The sequence below is a fragment of the Callithrix jacchus genome, chromosome 4, assembly GCF_049354715.1.
Source record: "Callithrix jacchus isolate 240 chromosome 4, calJac240_pri, whole genome shotgun sequence".
NCBI classification, from domain to species: domain Eukaryota; kingdom Metazoa; phylum Chordata; class Mammalia; order Primates; family Cebidae; genus Callithrix; species Callithrix jacchus.
In genome coordinates this window covers 171,206,669-171,223,765 of record NC_133505.1, presented here as the reverse complement: position 1 = coordinate 171,223,765, position 17,097 = coordinate 171,206,669, and the positions used below count along the sequence as shown (strand labels likewise).

Below are 17,097 nucleotides of genomic sequence, written 5' to 3'. Positions count from 1 at the left end.
GCTCATTGCTTATATTATTCTCATTTAATTCTCCCCTAAGGATTCTGAGGTAGGAGTTCTTGAAAATGCAAAAACTGAGGCTGATAGATAAGAAATAACCAAGAACACAAAATAATAGGCATACTAGGCTGACAATAAAGGAGAGTTATAACCCTGACCACAGAGCACACTGCCTTGATTCTTGTAGTGCAGGAATCTAGGGTCATTTGCTGTGGGGTAGCAGCTCCCTGCTTTTCTGTTGAACTCCTAGATGCCTCAGTTCAGTAATTTTTGTTCATACTAATGTGCCTTAAAATACTAAATTAAAAGGTAAAATTGTATCTAATAAGTCAGAAAACTATGAAATGCATTTTGGAAATATGTAGTTATTTTCAGAGTGCTTTGCTTGTATTATGTAGCAGTTAATTTTAAAAATCAATCTCATATGTGAAAAATAAAAATATAAAGTAAAAGCAAAGTCAACATGAAAATATATCCAACTTTGCAGACATTAATAAGACCAGTATTACTTTTTGTGTATTTTCTGCAAACTTTCTATTTGAAAATTAGAAGAAAATTAAGAAAAATAAATTTTCTTTGAGTTAGAAAAAGTAAAGTGCACTTATAAATATCTCAGTTTATCATTTGACATCTACTGGTAAGACCCTTGTGCTTTTTAAAACAGATATTTTGTCCAGATAATTGTGGTATGACTTTTCAATAACTCAATCATTATTGATCATTACAGTTTATAAATAAAATTAATAAGACTTTTAATTTTGTTTTACAGAATTTTTCATGACAGACTGGGTGAAGTGGCAGCAACCACCAAGTCCACAAAATCTCAGTGACTTAATGTCAAATGTACTTCTTACTCATAAGAATCTGTGCCGATTGGGTTCTCAGTACCTGTGGTCTCAGCATTATAGATTGCCTTGATTGATCTTATGGTACTTCACGCCCAACCCTGCTCCACACAGCACAGGTAAGAGCACGCTGGGGAGTCCAGCCCTGGAGGTCAGGGGCACTCACCAATGATGCCCACTTTTCCTAGGTCAGCGCAAGTCACTGGGATGTGCTTTATCTTGGGATGGTGGAGAACTGCCACAACCTTATGGGTGGAAAGAGTTGAACAGAAAATATTGGTGAGTAATATTAAAATCTACTACCAATATATATTTGAAAAAGTAAGTAAAATGTTTTACTTTTTCCTTACAAGTAAAGTTAAAACTTTTACTTACAAGTAAAATGATTAGTGATTATTTTAACCTGTCAAAATGAACTATGCTGGGCCAGGAATAGCTCATTTCCCCAGAAAGTAGATTTCACAAAAACACTGAGAACTTCATTCTAGGGCTACTGGTATAAAAATCAAGTACTGATTATTTAAAACATTCATTGATTACATTGATGTATCATATGCAATTATTGACTTAATTTACATGATAATATGTTAGTTAATAACTAAAACTAAAATAATAACTGATTCGATTCTTTATAGAGTAAAATGTATATGGCTATTATAAACCATATTATAATAAATAGAAATTTCCTTTCATATAAATATTATATAATATTCAGTGGACTAGAAAATGCTTAACTTGATTATTTGAGGATCTTAAAAATATAGCAAATGTCTACAGTTACTAACATGATGAGAAGAAGTATTTATAGTTTGGCAAAACAACTCACTCCCAATTTTACATGCATGCAATATTGAGAAATATTGCTCCAGTTATTTAAAGACATAATAAAAATAATGTAAGTGGCAAGTATTGCACCATTTTGAGTAATAATTCACCGTTCTAACTTTTAACTTTACTAAACTAAGTAATAAGCTTTAAAATACCGTTTGGAATCATACACTAAACAGATAAATTAAAATTTGGGGAATCTTTCATTTAAGATAAAATTTCCCAGAATTATAGAATGTATTTTAATGCAATGATAGTTTGAATTAATTGACATGTTATTTTCAATGAACTGAATAGACCCAACATGTTCTCATTTTCTGAACTTTTGCACTCCAGGGATGAAAAATAAATGCTGAGGCAAGAGCATTGCAGGGATCAGAAACAGCAAGTATAAAAGTAAGGAGGCAGTCAAGGGTTATAAGGTTATATTCAAAGCAGCAGAGGAGGCCCTAAGGAGTAGATCACAGGAGTGAAGAGAGGACGGGGCTCAGGGCAGGTAAGGTCAGCCGGAGCCGGACTTGCAAGGGCTTGCGGGTTTAGCAGCACATTACAAAATGTCCTTATCATATTTACAATTCTTTCTTTTATCTTAACCTTAAACAAAAGTCTGCCTGCCTGCATTATCTTGCAAATTATAATCACCATTCCGACACAGTTGGAAAGAGAACTATTGAAAGGGAAGACTTGCTTCTGAGACTTTGGGGAATAAGCCAATGTTGATACTGCATTACCTTGTCTTCAAAACACTGTGCCAAATTAGGGGGAAGTTATTCAAGGGATTTCGTATGGTATAGAGAAGTTTGATTTTAGCAGCGTTTCCTGAAGGTCAAACGAAGACTGTCCTTTTCCAAAAGAGTGTGTGTGAATACACACAGCGAATGAACAAGCACATTTAAACTTGCATAGCACACTGAATTTTTGGTAGACATCAAAGCAATTCTAATGAAATATGGATTTCAACTGTTTTAGAGAATAGAGGGTGTGGTAAAAAAATTAAGGAGAGTCTATGTGTATTTTAATAGTCATTATTACATTGATAAAGAGGCAATTGTATCTCTGTTCATGTCTGTGTCCATCTAATAATAATAATTAAATTTTACATGGTGCTTTCTTTGTGTGAGAAACTCTTACACACTAAATACAAGTTGCCATGGGCTTACATCGTGAATACTATTATGATTTCTGTTTTATAGACTCAGAATGGTTTTCACGCTTTGCTGATATTAATTGTTGCAGCTTAATTTCTATATCTCAATATATTAAGTACTGCAAATACTTGGAAACATAGGATTTTTATAAATTTATTACTGTCTTTTCACTTGTTTGGTAAAATAATTTTCTAATGGGATTCCTTTTTAATCTATTTAGTTGTCCATTGGTAAATTCATAAAGAGAAAAAAACATAAATGCCCAATTTTAATAAAAAATGAATGCTTTCCTAACATTTTCAGAAGGTGACTAAATCATTTTATTTAATACCATTCATCATTTGAGTGTATTCGGTGGGCCACAATCCACTGCATAAATTATTGTTATCATATTTCTAATTGCCCCATTTTGGGTAGTGAGTGCATTTCCAAATTAGTCCTTTGTTCTTTGGATATGAACCTGACATCAATATGAACCTAACAATATTTTTATTTACATGTTCTCTTTGCACATTTTTTCTCAAAATCTAGATTAATCTGTTTCATCAAGAAGCTCTGATTGCTTTAGATTTAAAAAATGGTATTTGAAGACCAAAATCAAAACTCTATGGGAATAAATGTTGACCATTGCTTCTTGGCTTTTAATTCTAGGTCTTTTTACTGGCGTGCACCTGGAATTTTACTGTAAATATAAATACTCACACCCACATATATTCTATTGTTCCATAGCAAATAAACTACAAAATTAAAACGGCATACACATATGTCAGAGAAAGCTTAGCTGGGTCTTCCATTTAGGGTACTACAAGGCTGAAACTGACATGGGCTGCATTCTCATGTAGAAACTCAATCAGAGAAGCTCCCGCTTCCCAAATCACTCAGGTTGTTGGCAGAATTCAGATCCTTGCAATTGTAGGACCAAGAGCCCTGATTTCTTGCTGGCTGTTGGCAGAAGGCTGTTTTCAGCTGCTGGTATGTAAAACTGCTTTGCCATGTGAGGGTCCCTAATTTGGCTGCTTATATCAAGAATGAAAGGAGAGTTCTGAGAGTTAATCCACTAGCAAGTTGGAATCTTATATATTATTTTAATCCCGTATGTGACATCCAATCTCTGCTATAGTCTATTGATTAAAAGCATAACCCATAACCCACAGTCAAGGAATAAAGATTGCAAAAGAATATGAACCTCACCCTCAAAACCTAAAACACAATAAAATATATATTTTTTAAAAAAAAGAATATGAACCTTACAAGTCAAGGATCAGTGGGAGCATTCCAGGATCTGTCCACTGTATATATACATCTATATGTATACACACACACACACAAATATATTCACACACTTACATATTTCATATCTTTTTTTTTTTTTTTTTGAGAGAGTCTTGCTCTGTCTCTCAGGCTGGAGTGCAGTGACCCGTCTCTGCCTGCTGGGCTCAAGGATTTCCTGTGCCTCCTGAGTAGTTGGGATTACAGACATGCAACACCATATCCTACTAATTTCTGTATTTTTAGTAGAGATGGGTTTTTGCTATGTTGGCCAGGCTGATCTCGAACTCCTGGCCTCAAGTGATCTGTCCATCTCTGCCTCCCAAAATACTGGGATTACAGGTATAAACCACAGCATCAAGCCTCTTATCTTCTGTATTGTATGTGTGTCTTCTTTTTTCATACGAAGAATTCTAGTTGTCCAGGTCATAGGAAATGATCGTACTAGATAATTTCCCATTCATGTGTTTCAGAGTAACAATACCAGTACTACATCACTAATTATGATTACTGAAACAATTAACTTTTTATATTCTATCCTCATGATCTCTCCATTTTTATATTTGTGCTCTATCCACATTTTCAGAGGTATAGCTACTAAACACTCTTACCTCCCATTTGTTTGCCTCCATTTAATCTTAGTTCTACTAATAATTATGCAGTATATTTAATGTTAACTACTAGTCCTCATGCAGACAACTCTAGCTATTTTGGATTTCTGATGTGAAATCTTCAGTAGATTCCTTGCAAAGCATTCATGGGAGTAATATTCCCTTGAGAGTTATTGGATGTGACATCTTGTCCTTGCCCTTTGTATTCAAGGTCCACTTTCAAGGTTTAGGTAGTTATTTGGGAGTCTTAAATATGATGCTCCATTCTATTTTGGATAAAGTATTGCTGTTGAATTTGGATGATATTCTAATTTTATTTCTCTTCATGTCACATAGTCTTTTTTGCCTAGAAACATGAAAGATCTTAATTTTTTTAATCTAGTAATTTTTTCAGAATATACTTTATTGTTGGTTATTCTGGAGCAGAATTATCATGTTCTATATTCTTTTTTTTTTTTTTTTAAAGACGGGGTTTCACCATGTTGGTCAGGCTGGTCTTGAATTCCCGACCTCAGGTGATCCACCCACCTTGGCCTCCAAAGTGCTTGGATTATAGGCATGAGCCACCACGCCAGGCTGCCAGTATTTTTTTTTCAACTTTTGTTTCAGTTATTTAAAATATGTATCTAAAAATTTACTTAAATTATAACTGAAGAACTTTTTTTCCCCTTTGCTTAGTTTTTATCTTCAGGGCTCCTTATTCTCTCCATGTTGAATCATCTTAGCCTGTCTTTCATTTGTGTCCCTTTCCCCTGAATGTTATTTGAATCGTTTGATTGCATTTTCATCTTTAAAATTTTTTTCTTTTTACCTTCTATTAGTATTGGTAATTTTTGTATGTTTGCTCTTGTGTTCCTTAGAATTTTTTTCTTCACTATTAAGATTATATTTGCCTTATATGCCTACCTTTCTTGAGTTCTCACATCTAATTTATTATTCTAAATTATGATCTTATTTCATGTCACATATTTATGTCTTTTGGATTATTCTGAAATCGCATATTAGAGTTATTATGCATTTATTTCTTTTATTCTTTAGGGGGAATCATTTGTCTCCTAAATAATTTTTTGTTAAAATTACTGCTTGTGAAATCTTACCTTTAGATAGTTTATTGCTCATTTTAATGAAATTTTACCTCACTTAACTTGTAGAAATATGCTGTTTAGATGCTTTTCTAACTTCAACTAACTCTTCCTCTGTCATTTTTGTGGAGTTTTAAAATCATTGCCATGTGTCTCATGTTTTCTCCTTTATTTTTCTAACTTTGATCTGCATATATTATTTATTTCTCTTACCTTGATTCCAACCAATTTTAAGTTCACTCTCAGTAATCCTTCTCAGTGTGAAGTCCTGTGTGGAAAGGGGGCTCTTGCCAGACGGTGTTTTCAGTTCATGGCAGCTAGAACTCTCCGTTCGCCTTAGTCTTCAGTGCGGGGCTCCTAGAATTGACCTTCTACTGAATTGGACAAAACACTTCTCATTTCAGAAGCTGTCTTCAGATTATTATGGGGGGGAATAATAAATAATTTTACAATGCACTGAAAATTCTAAAAATATTTTATTACTATAAAATGTATACTAAAATTGATTTCAGGAGTCTAGACAGTTTTTTCAATTGTATTCAGAAGCACGATTGTACACAATTTTTTAAAAGTCCATTTGGAAGAAAGATAGTGATATTTATTCTTCTCCCATATTTATGCTTCAACTGACAACTGGTTTCACTACATTTGGCAAAGATGAGCAATTTATTCATTTAAAACAGAAAAAAAAAAAAAAATGAATACATTGTGTGACCCATGGCCTGATTGAATAGAAAGGCATTTACTCTACTAAGATGTGATCATTCACCCCAAACCATCCCTCTTGCTCTAATCATCATTCATCTCTCATTCAGTTATTAAGCAAACGTATTGAAGTACCATTGTTAATTAGGTACTGCAATAACATACCATGCAAGGTAAGAAGCAGGCTAGTTAACTGAGAATTTAATAAAATCTCATAAATCCTCTCAGAACCACAAGCCCACATTTCTAAAGAGATCAAAATGTTTCTCAACTGTTTTAACTTATTTCTTCATATTTTGTATTATGCTTTTGTGCTTTCCTTTATAATTGCCTTAAATCATTGTTTTTAAAATGCCATTAAAGATAGCAACATTTTATTTTATTCAGAAAATAGGAATGGAATACATTTTAAAGAGAATCTGGAAGAGGCACTGAAATGTACAACCAACTCTAGTTTGACTTTCTGGAGGTATCTGAAAAAAATAGTATTAGAGAGTGTGCAGGGTATTTTTAGCATATTAAGTCATGTCTCCTGTATTCATCTTGAAATATACCATTCTGGTAAAGATGAAATGCTGAGCTATAGTCCAGAGAGTATTATCTGCAAGAGCTGTGTTTGCTAAATTTCCTAAGCAAGTGGAGTAGAAAGAATCAGAACTATGTGGGAATTGACCTGGAAATGCATTACATTCAGGAGGTGGAGATGGGAACAAGAGAGACGTAATACCTCACTTAGGAGAAGTTTTCCAATTATGCAAAATGTTTCAGTGGAAAACGTATTCCTTCAGGAAGTACCATTAGGTTCTGAAATTGAATTCCTGACACAGCCAAATAAGTTTTTATCAAAATTTCTATAACTGAAAGAGAACAGAGATCCTAAGAAACTATATACCAAACTGTTAATCTATACTTCTGTATTTATATTTAAGTGTTTTCTTAAACTCGGGTTATCAGAGGTAGAAATTTCAAAGAACGGGGGGTGCAAAATATATTTTCCACAAGGATGGCAAAAGACTTGAGGAGAAACTGGTTTCTCTTCCTCTTGTAATTCTGAACCAATCCATTTTCAGGATCTGAGTATATTACTAATAATGTAATGAAAATAGATAAGGTCACCAGAAGCTAAATGTGATTTAAAAGCAGATATATTAATAAGAAAACTAAATCCTTAGGAGAGCTTCCTATTATAATAATAATCAAGATGTATGATGAGTTGAAGCGGATAATTTAGAAAACTACAAAATAATTTTTAAAAGATACAGATAATTCCAAGCTTTAAAAAATTTATTAAAGCTTCTTAAAGCTATAAAAGATTTTTCATAATAAACAAGAATTACTGCATAATTATAAGCATCCACAACATTTCTGCAGCATCTCTGAAGGCTAATGTAGAGTATAGCTGAATTTTCTGTGACTTTTTAATTCCATCCTCATCCGATTCTCCCACATCACGCTTTTCTAATTCCAGGGTTTATAATATTCTCTGCTAGTAAAAGGCTATAAAAATCCAACAGTGGCAGAGCAGACCCTCAATAGATTAAAATGTTTCCTCTGTCTCATGCCTTGAGTCTTTTGAGAAAGGTTAATAGTTTATTTTCTTTTCTCCACAATGGTAAAGAAGTTGTGATTACTTTTTTTCATTCCCTCAGCATATTTAATATGAAATAGAAAACTAATTTCTGGATTAGTCTTGATTCAGTCACATTCTCAGTGGTATATGACACAATGTCACTATCACAGACTTTAAAAAACCCAAATGTCTCTTGCTTTGTGACTGATAGTGTGGATACAGAAATAACAAATTGAAAAGCAGCCAGACAGAATGCACATTGGGCGTGGTGTACGGAGTGGAACCTATGACATTCTCATTCTTTTCTTGTATTCAATTAAACCCCCTGGCAGCTTAGTGAAGAAGGAAAATGTGTTTAACCCAAAGATACATATATTCCAAGAAAAAGGACATTGTCCAAGGAAACAATTCATCTCTGTCCAACTGGAGGTTTGTTCAATTTTTCAGTAGAAAGAAATAATGATTTCTTCTAAAGGACAAAGATTGACAACAATTGAACAGCAGATTAAGTACTTGCATCTGTTAAAAAAAAAACACTGTTTTTCAATTTCACTATGGACCATGAGAAAAGTAAAACATAAGTATTATTTAAAGGCTTGTAATCTGTTTAATAATTTTAATTATTTTATTTCTTAATTATATGTATTAATACATTGTGAACATAATTTTTAGCATTTAAAATCATAAATTTATCTTGAGAGTCTTTCCCTATATAAAGTATACTTTTTGTTTTTATATTTTTAATAAACACTACAATTTCTCTCCTTACTGAAACTTGAGTTTGAACTCTTTGTTATAAATGGGAGCATATATCCAATATCCTTGGGGAAGTAGGTTATGAATGACCACCTTATCCTTAAACTATATTCATGACTTTTGTTGAATAAAAATTTTTAGAAGTCTGATGATCATGACATTTTAACCGATCCTTTCTTCCAGATCAGAAAATGCCATTTAAAGTGTGGAGATACAATAAATGCATTGCACAACTCATTTCAGGTTTGTTGTTACTGTTGTTACTGTTGATTTAGGATGCCACTGGCTTTTATTTATTTATTTATTTATATTGCATTTTACGTTTTGGGGTACATGTGTAGAACATGCAAGATAGTTGCATAGGTACACACATGGCAGTGTGTTTTGCTGCCTTCCTCCCTTTCGCCCACATCCACTGGCTTTTAAAGTACCGCTAGTTAAAAAATGAAAGTCTGAGGGACATTTTTTAATTTGTAGCTTGGGATGTTCTTCACTGAATGGGAAAAGTTTGGAGGCCATGCCTGCACTCAGTATAGTGACTACACACAAATAGTACAGAAAAGCACAGTTTTGATTGCCTCACTCCCGAGCAGGGGTCTTTCATTTTATTTTCATGCATCATTTACAAGTTGCTGCAGTGATTCCACAAAGTCAGCATATCTCACCAAGTTAACATAAAGTGAATTTGAAGGGAAGAAATACATTCTGTGATATCTAGGAAAGTTTGTTTCTGTCCATTGATTGAATTTAAAACACAAGTCAATCAGAAAGAAAGATTAATACTGTGGGTAGGTGTTAGCAAGTGTGCAGCTCTGCACAGTGTGGAAATGTTCACTGAGCTCATTTCAAAGGGACAACATGACAAAATCAAGCTTTATATTCCAAACATGGAACATCAAGATGCAGACATCACGTTATTTATGTAAACCTGTGCAAGAAAAAGCATGTTCGTAAAGCAATTATATATTTAATGATGTAACTGTAATTTCAGGTGATTTAAAGAAAGCATAATTTGGAAATATAAAAGGAATTGTTAAATCAATTGTCTTAACAGAATTCAATCTAGTTTTAGAGACATATAATCTATTAATTCAGATTTTTACTAAGCAAATAAAAGGGTGACATTGTAATTCTCCGAGAAAAAAAAGTCAAAGAGACTTGCAGATGCTATTTTTTAGATGGAGGTAACCTGAATGAAGGAACATCCGGGGATATTCCTGCAGGACATGAAAAGACCTCAGATTCGTGTTTAGCGTTTGTCAAGGGATTGGTGGCATCTAAGCTATAGGATTGGATGGAAGGGCTATGGATAGAAAAACTAGTTTTAGAGCCAAGTTCTGGCGAATTTCATGTATAGAAGCTGAACAAAAGAGGATAATCCTGTAATGCGAACTGTGGTAAAGTATCTAGTTAACTAAGGCAGAATGCAGTGAAAGTGGAGCTCCAGAGTCCAAAGGAAGAAGTTCTCTTAAGAAACACAGTGGGCCGGGCGCGGTGGCTCCCAGCACTTTGGGAGGCCGAGGCGGGTGGATCACGAGGTCAAGAGATCGAGACCATCCTGGTCAACATGGTGAAACCCCGTCTCTACTAAAAATATACAAAAAATTAGCTGGGCTTGGTGGCGCGTGCCTGTAATCCCAGCTACTAGGAGGCTGAGGCAGGGGAATTGCCTGAACCCAGGAGGCGGAGGTTGCGGTGAGCCGAGATTGTGCCATTGCACTCCAGCCTGGGTAACAAGAGCAAAACTGCGTCTCAAAAAAACAAAGAAACAAACAAACAAAAAAGAAACACAGTGATCTGAAATGCTGCTTTTGAGTAGTTAGGTGAGAACTGAGGATTGGATTTAGCAATGAGAAAGTCAATACACACACACGAAGAAAAGCAAATTCAATGAAGTCACAGAAGCTATGTCTTAAGGGCACAGGTACAAGAGAAAATAGATAGAGACAGTCAATATAGGTAGGATTTACTGCAAAAGGGAGCAGAAATATCCGATTCTAACTTGAGGGAGTTACATGAGTTTAAGGGAGATTGTGTTAAAAAATTCATAATAAGAAAGTAGGTTTAATCTAATAGAAAGAGAAATAATAATACGTATTAAAGACGTTACGAAAAGCCTTTAAAGAAGAAAATGGAAAAAAAAAAAATACAGAAGCAAGGCCTATCCTAAAATGTAAAGTACTAATGAATGATATAAAATAGAATAGATAAAAACACTTGCCACTGGAAAATCCAAAGGAAGAAACTGAAAAATCTATGGAATCTAAGGCAGTAATCTTGGGAATACATCACTCAGGGAAAGAAGAAAGCCTTGGAAAGAAGCGTTAAGGAAACTGTTATAAAATCAGGAAACACTTTAAATCTCTTTTCACCTTCAAGAAAAACTATTGAATAGCGGGCGCGGTGGCTCACACCTATAATCCCAGCACTTTGGGAGGCCGAGGCGGGTGGATCACGAGGTCAACAGATCGAGACCATCCTCGTCAACAAAGTGAAACCGCGTCTCTACTAAAAATACAACAAATTAGCTGGGCATGGTGGCATGTGCCTGTAATCCCAGCTACTCAGGAGGCTGAGGCAGGAGAATTGCCTGAACCCAGGAGGCGGAGGTTGCGGTGAGCCGAGATCGCGCCATTGCACTCCAGCCTGGGTAACAAGAGCAAAACTCCGTCTCAAAAAAAAAAAAAAAAAGAAAAGAAAAACTATTGAATAAATCATACCTTACTATAAGAATAGAAACCATGCTCCAAGCCAAGAAACTGTAATCATATAACCAAAATCTTAACCACATCTGTATACAGTTGTTATGGAAGGTTCTTATAAAAATGTATAATGTAGAAAATGTCAGATGACGTCTGTATTGGTCAACTTGTGCTGTCAAGGCAAAATATCTAGGGTAATTTATAAAGAATAGAAATTTATTTCTCATCGTTATGGAGACTGGACATCCATGATGAAGGCACCGTAGGTTCAGTATCTTGGTGAGAGTTGGTCTCTGCTTCCAAGATGGTGCCTTGTTGTGCATTCTCTGGAGGGAGGAAGTGTGTTCTCATATAGTAGAATGGATAGAAGTGGTTAAAACAGAGGCAGAGCTGAATTCTTTCTGTCAAACCCTTCTATAAAGATGCTCAAATGAAGTCTTGAATAAAACAAACAATCAAACAAAAAGCCCATCTTGCTCTGAAAAAAACAAGGGAATTCTACCATTCTGAACCCCTTTGAACTTGAACTACACCAAGTTCAATTACCTCCTAAAGGCCACACCTTTTAATACTGTTGCATTGAGGATTCAAGTTTTAACATGAATTTCAGAGGGGACAAAAACGGTGAAAACATAGCAACATACACAGAAATATACGCATTCAGATCACTGGAAAACAGGTTGACTTGGCCATATCTTATACAGTTAGACATGAACTTCACCAATGACTCATCCCTAGGTAGTTACCCAAGACAAACATAAGCATATATCCACACAAAGACCTGTATATATATTTTAACAAAATCTTACACCAAATGTAAACAACTCAAATTTTCATGGTGAATGGGTGAATGAATAAATGACTTGCAGTACCCCTACTCACTGGAACACCACTCAGCGAATAAAATAGAAGCAATCGTTGATATATACAACTTGATAAACAATTCCTAATAAAAAAAATCCTGCACAAAAAATGACTACATATTCAATGATTTCGTTTATATACAACATTTGGAAAGGCAAAATTATAGAAATACAAAATAGGTGAGTGGTTGTCAGGGAATGGGGATGGGAGTAGGTGATTAACTGCAAATAAGCATGAAAGAAGTTCATAGAGGGAAGAAAACATTCAATTGCTTTAACATGTTGCTGGTTTCTTGATTTGTTTGTCAAATCTCATAGAACTGTTAACCTTAAAAAGGTTAATTTATTTTATGTGAAATGTACCTCAATAAACCCAATGTAAGATATGTACTGTGTGTGTGTGTGTGTGTGTGTGTGTGTGTGTGTATAATTTAAATATATAAAGAATAGATCAGTGTTTCCCAAATGTGCATGGACATCGCTGGGGGATTTTATTTAAAATGCAAATTGTGAAACAGTAGATCTGTGGTATGTCCTGATATTTGACATTTCCAGTACTTTCCATGGAATGCCCATAATGCTCACTTATGGATCACTCTTCCCATAGCAAGGGATTAGAGTGGTATAAATCAAATTGGACCATATTCATGGAGTTAAAAAATTAAAAATAATTGGAATAAATTGTATCCTATCATTTGGAACAGATATTGAGAAGTTGGAGAGTTGGAGGGGCCCGTGTAGCTCAAAGTTTTTAACAAAATAGAGTCGGTGAGGAAGGAAGTCTTGATTTTAGCCAGTTACAAGCTGATGGCATTCGTCAGTTGATTTTAATTGACATAATCCCTGTTAATGATCAACAGGATCTGAATTTTTAAGATTTCATTCATAAAATTCTTGTGAAATTTTGAGCCCAAGTCCACTCTCATCACAAGATACAACGGGCAATATTTACTTTTTTATACTTGAACTTTTGGAGGCGATGTGATATGTTTAGTTGAATTGTATTTGGAATTGGCATAGCACGTCTCTGAGAAGGTCAGTGATTGTTATTCAGCTTTTGCTTTATATTAGTACTCTAAGGAAAGTTTTCATATCAGTGCTTCCTTCTAAATAAGTAAAGAAGATGTTTCAGATTATCAACTACGGTGGAAAACTTTCACAGTGTCAAGTCATATTCTATTTCTTATTTTCCTTGAGGTAATTGGTTGCAAAATGAGACCTTAGCAAATTTACATAGTAGACACCAGAATATAAACGACTTGGCATGATTTATGCCATAATGCTAATTTTATCTAATTTATTAAATGATAACAATGATACAGTCAAAGTGTTTGTACAACATTGGGAAAGAATTTTCTTCCTGGGGGATAATTATAAATGCATCATGTTCTAGATATTTTATTTTCTAGGTTCAATAATTTATAAACAAGACATGTTTTTAAATGCTTCCCTTGACCTCATCCTGGTTAATGGTAAAGATGAAAGTGTGGAACGTCATCAAAAGAGCTTTTCTCTCTTGACAGCATTAACACTTATCACATACTCCAAGCCACCTTCTTTATTTCTGTTTGTTCTGCAATCTTGTCACATAATTTGTTAACTCTTTTCTAGTATCCAATTTTGTTTAAATTATCTTTCCAAGATATAATATATAAAACTGGAAACTAAAATCCAGTATCAAATGTGGAAGGAATTAATGTCAACACTTGTTACAGCATGAGGAAATATGCCTGATTTTGTCATTCAGACAGAGTTCTTTTTTTTTTTTTCTTTTTGAGACAGAGTCTTACTCTGTTGCTCAGGCTGGAGTACAGTGGTATGAACTCAGCTCACTGAAAACTGTCCCTCCGGGGTTCAACTAATTCTCCGATCTCAGCCTCCCAAGTTGCTGGGATTACAAGTGCGTGCCACCATGCCCGGCTAACTTTTGTATTTTTAGAAGAGACTGGGTTTCACTATGTTGACCAGGCTGGTCTCAAACTCCTGACCTCAAGCCCACCTTGGCTTCCCAAAGTGCTGAGATTACAGGCATGAGCCACCACACCTGGTCTTAGGACAGAAGTTTTTAAACAACTTTTTAACACCAAAATGATTTGTATCAAATTTATCAAATGATTTATGTTAAATGCAAAAAAATTACCATTCTCAAGGGTTACCCTTATAACTATTAGATGCTCAATTGATTCAAATACTGAAATATCCTAATGGCTATTTTATGGACTATCTTATTAGAGAGAAATTGGATTGGCACTTACTTCTTGTTAAACAGTAAATGAGCAACTATACTGCCTACATAGAAGAAGTACAGTATACTGACTTTGCTTTCTGTCCACAGAATATTTTCTAACTGAACTTTTCTTATGGTTTTGTTTTATTTATTTGAGTCACTAGCAACCCTATAACAATTTAAAAATCCATCCTAAATATGGACTTTCATCTCAGATAGCTTTGTAACACAATATCTGTTTGAGATGCACAACTGGAATAGAGAGTCTTATGATATGTATCACTTCCAGAGCTGAGCCAGTCGAGATTAATTAGATCAGAGTTCTTGCTACTCTGTAGGACACCAGGACACTCCAGGCTTAGCTCTTGTCAAATCTCATCAGTGAAACAAGGCATTGGTCAATACTTAGATTAGATGACTCTAAAGAAATTCAACAAGAATGATTGCTGGCGGCACAGTAGATGGCACTACTTCCTTTGAGGAATACCATTGGTGGGAGATCACTACTTCTAAAATATGGAGCATTAAAGCCACCAGGTAGAATCATGAAGCTACCTAACTTTCTCAGTTCTTTTGTCAATCAAGTGAATGTCAGAGTTGCATTTTTTAACGACTTACAAAGAATACAAAAAAGCTTTTCCACAGTACCCCTCCCTCCAAAAGCAAAGCAAAAAGAAACATCAAACACACACACACACACACACACACACACACACGAGAAGCTTCTATCAGTCCCTGATTAGTAGAACACTGAAGAAAATTAGAGAATTCAACTGCAGTTACAGGTCCTCTCGCCTCCTCTCTCTACTCACTCTTCATCTCATTAATGTAGTTCATTAATACTTTATCTCATGTCATACTATAGCCCAGGGCATTAAAGTAACCTCTTACTATGAAACTTGGATGCCCAGATTACTGTGTTGGAAAAATGTTTAAACGACTCATGGAAACCATGGATTTCTATCACCGTTTATGATCACCATGTCTCCTCTACATTTAATGCCAGAAGTCCCAGACACAGCACATTTCTTCACTGTGCAGCTTTGTCTGTGAGAAGGTGATTAGATTCTGTCAAAGTGTATCTACATGTGTATCCCTATGAATCCTAACCTGCAGGGAGTGGGCCTGCCTCTTAGGGCCACACAAAAGTCTGGTTCTCTTTATGCAGCAGATTTTCACATTTCATTGTCTTCCAAAAGTTGTCTTTTTTACAAATGAAACATTTAAATATTTTCTTACAGGACAAACTTGAGTTGCTCCATCATTCTAGCATTGGTATTTATACAATGTATTCCATTTTTCTATCTTCATGTTAAAATACGCTCTGCAACAACAATTTTTAACAATTATTCAGTATGCCAGGATTTCCAAGAAAACGTTTATGAGTTCTGTTTTAAATCTACTCAATGAGGCCGGGCGCGGTGGCTCAAGCCTGTAATCCCAGCACTTTGGGAGGCCGAGGCGGGTGGATCACGAGGTCAAGAGATCGAGACCATCCAGGTCAACATGGTGAAACCCCGTCTCTACTAAAGATACAAAAAATTAGCGGGGCATGGTGGCGCGTGCCTGTAATCCCAGCTACTCAGGAGGCTGAGGCAGGAGAATTGCCTGAACCCAGGAGGCGGAGGTTGCGGTGAGCCGAGATCGCGCCATTGCACTCCAGCCTGGGAAACTAGAGCAAAACCCCGCCTCAAAAAAAAAAAAAAAAAAAAAAAAAAAAAAAAAAAAATCTACTCAATGATCTGATAGTTGATGGTTCATTTCCTAGGATAGATTTCTCCCTAGAAAAATTTAAAAAAAAAAAACTGAGAGAAGGATTTCATTTTCCAGAACAAGACATTGCATTCCTTTAATGTATATAATGTTGCTGTGATTCATCTTCTTCTAATAAATTCATTTATTTATTCATTAACTGTGTGAAAGGCCATATGCTAGGTTTATAAGTTACATAAAAGAGAATCAGTCATCAATCCCGGTGGCAAGGGACTATAGTCATTGAGAAACATAAGCTACATTATGTAAGTTGTAACATGCAATTAATTCCTCAATATTGAATATAACGGTACTTCAAAGACGTGAAGACTGTTTTTAAGTGAGGCCCAACTTTATTCTCTTCTTTAAAGATTTTTTAAAAGTAATTCTTTTAGAGATAGAGTCTCACTACATTGCCCAGGCTGTACTGGAGCTCCTGGGCTCCAGCAATCTTCCTGCCTCCACCGCCCGGGTACTTGGGACTACAGGCACACACCATTGTAGTGAATTGTCTTGGCATACATTTTAGTCATTATGACATCCCAAATATGGACCATTTTAATACATTAAATATTACATTATAATTGGTGTAATATGCTTACTTTATAGTTGTTAGGATGTTTGGATTGAGCCCAACAAACCTTTGGAATCTATGATTTATAATCCAAGCAATTTCAAGTTGTATCAGGCAGATATCATGTGCTTTCTAGGCACTTAAATAGGCAGATTCATATTTCTT

At 35.0% G+C, this 17,097-nt stretch overlaps 1 long non-coding RNA gene across 1 annotated transcript in view; it reads right to left on the bottom strand.

Annotated features, from left to right (window-relative positions):
• The window catches only part of LOC103792717 (uncharacterized), an 84,530-nt gene that overhangs the window by 42,367 nt on the left and 25,066 nt on the right, over positions 1-17,097 (bottom strand). The window contains exons 3-4 of the long non-coding RNA XR_619598.6: positions 15,846-15,930; positions 1,012-1,090 (exon numbers count right to left, since the gene is read on the bottom strand). This is a non-coding gene — a long non-coding RNA (uncharacterized LOC103792717). The remainder of the gene's footprint in view (positions 1-1,011; positions 1,091-15,845; positions 15,931-17,097) is intronic.